At 45.6% G+C, this 4,090-nt stretch overlaps 1 pseudogene; it reads left to right on the top strand.

The window, feature by feature from the left end:
* The first annotated feature begins 2,967 nt into the window (after positions 1-2,967).
* On the top strand, positions 2,968-3,146 carry LOC139266505 (U2 spliceosomal RNA; annotated as a pseudogene).
* The last annotated feature ends 944 nt before the right edge of the window (positions 3,147-4,090 follow it).

Genomic DNA, 4,090 nt, shown 5'->3' with positions numbered 1-4,090 from the left:
CGCGGCACCGTGATGACCTCATCACGGCGGTCACCCGCACCGCACCACCCCCCCCCCAACCTCCGCCCCTCAGGTGTTTCCACCGCCGCATATCCAACCCTCTCGTGTATTCACTGCCCCCATTAAGAGCGACTTCCAGATCCAAGTAAAAAAACAAGGAGCGGAATTTCGCTCAAGAGGTGACCTCAACTACCCCATTGGTGCAAACACACAAAACGGGGTGGGAACGCCCCATTTCGGGCGGGGGGCAATTTCAGCCCCACAAACTTTAATTAATTAAATAGATAAAACAAGGTTATATAGGGATGGCTGTGCAGGTGATGTGTTGCAACTACAGCTTGTGGCATTTTGTGGAGACCATTGCAATCCCAGATGACCAAGTCTGCAATAAGTGTCTGCATCTCAAGGAGTTTTGGCTCAGATTTGTTGAGCTGGGGTCCGAGGTGCAGATAGTGTGGGGCAGCAGGGAGGGGGAGAGTTACCTGGACACTTTGATTCAGGAGGCAGTCACACCCCTTAGGTTAGTTAGGTGGTAGTACGTGGTTGGTTAGTGGTCAGGGAGAGGAGGGTGTGTGACTGAGACTCGGGCAGGTAAGGGGACCACAGGTGCAGTGCTGGAGGAGCCTTGGACTTTGCCCTTATCCAACAGTTATAAGGCTCTTGCAGTCTGTGTGCATGAGGGCAAAGTCTGTAGGGTGGATGAGCAAACTGACCATGGAGGCACAGGAGGCCATTCAAATGGGAGGAGTGAAAAGGAAAGTTGTAGTGGTAGAGGACAGTATAGCCAAGGGAACAGATACTGTCCTCTGCAGCTTCGACCAGAGGTTCCGAAGATTTTGTTGCCTCCCCGGTGCCAGGGATAAGGGTAGCCCTCCCACCCCTTATTAGTTTGGAGGAGATTTGATAGATGTGTGTAAAATTATGAGGGGCTTTTAAAAGATAAATAAAGAAAGTAGCAAATTTTGTTTTTAAGTTGTGTGGATGTAGAGAAACAAAGGGACATTGGAGTGCATGTCCACAGATCCCTGAAGGTAGCAGGCCAGGTACATATGTAGTTAAGATGGCATAGAATACTTGACTTTATTAGCCGAGGCATAGAGTACAAGAGCAGAGGGGTTATGCCTGAACTGTATAAAACATTAGTTAGGCCACAGCTAGAGTACTGTATGCAGTTCTAGTCACCACATTACAGGAAAGATGTGATTGCACTGGAGAGGGTACAGAGGAGATTTACGAGGATGTTGCCTGGACTGGAGAATTTTAGCTATGAGGAAAGATTGGATAGGCTGGTTTGTTTTCGTTGGAACAGAAGAGGCTGAGGGGAGACCTTAGTGAGGTGTATAAAATTATGAAGGGGCTTGGATTAAGTGGATAAGAAGGAGGTTGGAGTGGTTGGGGGTTAATATATTATCATGGATAGAGGATTGGCTAACTAACAGAAAACAAAGAGTCGAGATAAATGGTTCATTCTCTGGTTGGCAACCAGTAACAAGTGGGGTGCCGCAAGGATCAGTGCTCGGACCCGAACTATTTACAATCTTTGTCAACGACTTGGAAGAAGGGACTGAGTGTAATGTAGCCAAGTTTGCTGATGATACAAAGATGGGAGGAAAAGCAATGTGTGAGGAGAACACAAAAATCTGCAAAAGGACATAGACAGGCTAAGTGAGTGGGAAAAAATTTGGCAGATGGATTATAATTTTGGAAAGTGTGAGGTCATGCACTTTGGCAGAAAAAATCAAAGAGCAAGTTATTATTTAAATGGAGAAAGATTGTAAAGTGCCGCAGTACAGCGGGACCTGGGGGTATTTGTGTATGAAACACAAAAGGATAGTATGCAGGTACAGCAAGTGATCAGGAAGGCCAATGGTATCTTAGCCTTTATTGCAAAGGGCGTGGAGTATAAAAGCAGGGAAGTCTTGCTACAGCTATACAAGGTATTGGTGAGGCCACACCTGGAATACTGCGTGCAGTTTTAGTTTCCATATTTACGAAAGAATATACTTGCTTTGGAGGCAGTTCAGAGAATGTTCACTTGGTTGATTCCGGGGATGAGGGGGTTGATTTATGAGGAAAGATTGAGTAGGTTAGGCTGCTACTCATTGGAGTTCAGAAGAATGAGAGGTGATCTTATCGAAACATATAAGATTATGAGGGGGCTTGACAAGGTGGATGCAGAGAGGATGTTTCCACTGATGGGGGAGACTAGAACTAGAGGGCATGATCTTAGAATAAGGGGCCGCCCATTTAAAACAAAGATGAGGAGGAATTGCTTCTCGCAGAGGGTTGTAAATCTGTGGAATTTGCTGCCTCGGAGAGCTGTGGAAGCTGGGACATTGAATAAATTTAAGACAGAGATAGACAGTTTCTTGAGCGATAAGGGGATAAGGAGTTGTGGGGAGCGGGCGGGGAAGTGGAGCTGAGTCCATGATCAGATCAGCCATGATCTTATTGAATGGCGGAGCACGCTCGAGGAGCCGTATGGCCTACTCCTGCTCCTATTTCTTATGTTCTTATGACTTATTTCCCTTAGCAGAGGGGTCAACAACACGCCCTTACTGTTGGCAGCCATCTCAGACTGCTCCAGCCCATGCCAAGATGGTGCAGTCCGAAGCTGGGCCTTCTGGACCTAAAGCTGCTCGAGGTCATTTTGACAAGGCACCTGCAGTCACCCCCACTGAAAATCAGCAGCCTTCCAGCAGCCATGCTGCAGCCAATGGGGTAGCACTGCGTAGAAGCACTAGGACAGGCAAACACACACGGAAGACTGTCACTAAGGGAATGCAAAAGGCTGATTAATTTACATTTGTAGGCAATATGGCATGCTTTGATTTATAAATTAGGTCTGGCCATGCTGACACTGTCACAGTCAGTAACAGAGGGAAGGTAAGGTGTGGTACTGTTGGTGAATGGGAAATGGGAGGCTGAGGTGCCGCACCAAGGCAGTTGCAATGGCTAGATGGAGCCATCGCTTCTCGGCCTTTTGGCTAAGATCAAGTGTAGTATCTGTTCTTATCAGTTTAATATCTCCTATGGGGACATGATATTGAATTGATTTTTGGACAGGGAGCTGGATCAGGGGCATGCCCCGTCCACTCCATGCACTGATCTGGTATTGCAATATTTCCAGGAACGGTGCAACTTCACCTCTCGGCCTTTTGGCCTAAGATCAAACACATTGGCGCAAAGTGATCTTTGGCGTTAGAGTTGATCTGGAAAGAAATTGGATTAAAAAAAAATAAATAAATAAATAAATAAAAATGGCTAGATGGAGCCATGCTGCAGCCACTGGGGTAGCACTGCATAGCAGCACTAGGACAGGTAAAGGCACACAGAAGACAGGCACTAAGAGAATGCACAAGGATGATTAGTTTACATTTGTATGCAATATAGCATGATTTAATTTATAAATTTGTCTTGGAATGTTCTATTTTGTGGCAGCTTTTATTTTTGCATTGGGGAAGCGGACGCTGTGATAGTCAGTGATGGAAGATAATGTGAGGGACCATTGGTGAATGGAGAATTGGGGTTGCGGGTACTGGTATCGCACTCGAATTAATTCTGCACGGCCAATCAATTTAGTTAAACATGATTTGTCTTTAATAAATCCATGCTGGCTTTCCTTAATTAATTGACACTTGTCCAAGTGACTGCTAACTTTTATCATTTAAGAACATAAGAACATAAGAAATAGGAGCAGGATTAGGCATTTGGCCCATCACCCACTCCACCATTCAATAAGATCATGGCTGATCTGATCAAGGACTCAGCCCCATTTCCCAACCCGCTCCCCATAACCACTTATCCCCTTATCAGTCAAAAATCTGTCTAACTCCACCTTAAATATATTCAATGATTCAGCCTCCAGAGCTCTCTGGGGAAGAAAATTCCATAGATTTACAACCCTCTGAGGTAAGAAATTCCTCCTCATCTCAGTTTTAAATGGACGGCCCCTTATTCTGAGACTATGTCCCCTAGTTTTGGTTCCCTATGAGTGGAAATGTCCTCTCTGCATCCACCTTGTTGAGCCCCCTCATTATCTTATATGTTTCGATAAGATTACCTCTCATTCTTCTGAACTCCAATGTGT

Source organism: Pristiophorus japonicus, chromosome 6 (assembly GCF_044704955.1).
Source record: "Pristiophorus japonicus isolate sPriJap1 chromosome 6, sPriJap1.hap1, whole genome shotgun sequence".
NCBI classification, from domain to species: domain Eukaryota; kingdom Metazoa; phylum Chordata; class Chondrichthyes; family Pristiophoridae; genus Pristiophorus; species Pristiophorus japonicus.
The sequence above is the reverse complement of the archived record's forward strand: the minus strand, read 5'-3'. Positions and strand labels throughout refer to the sequence as shown.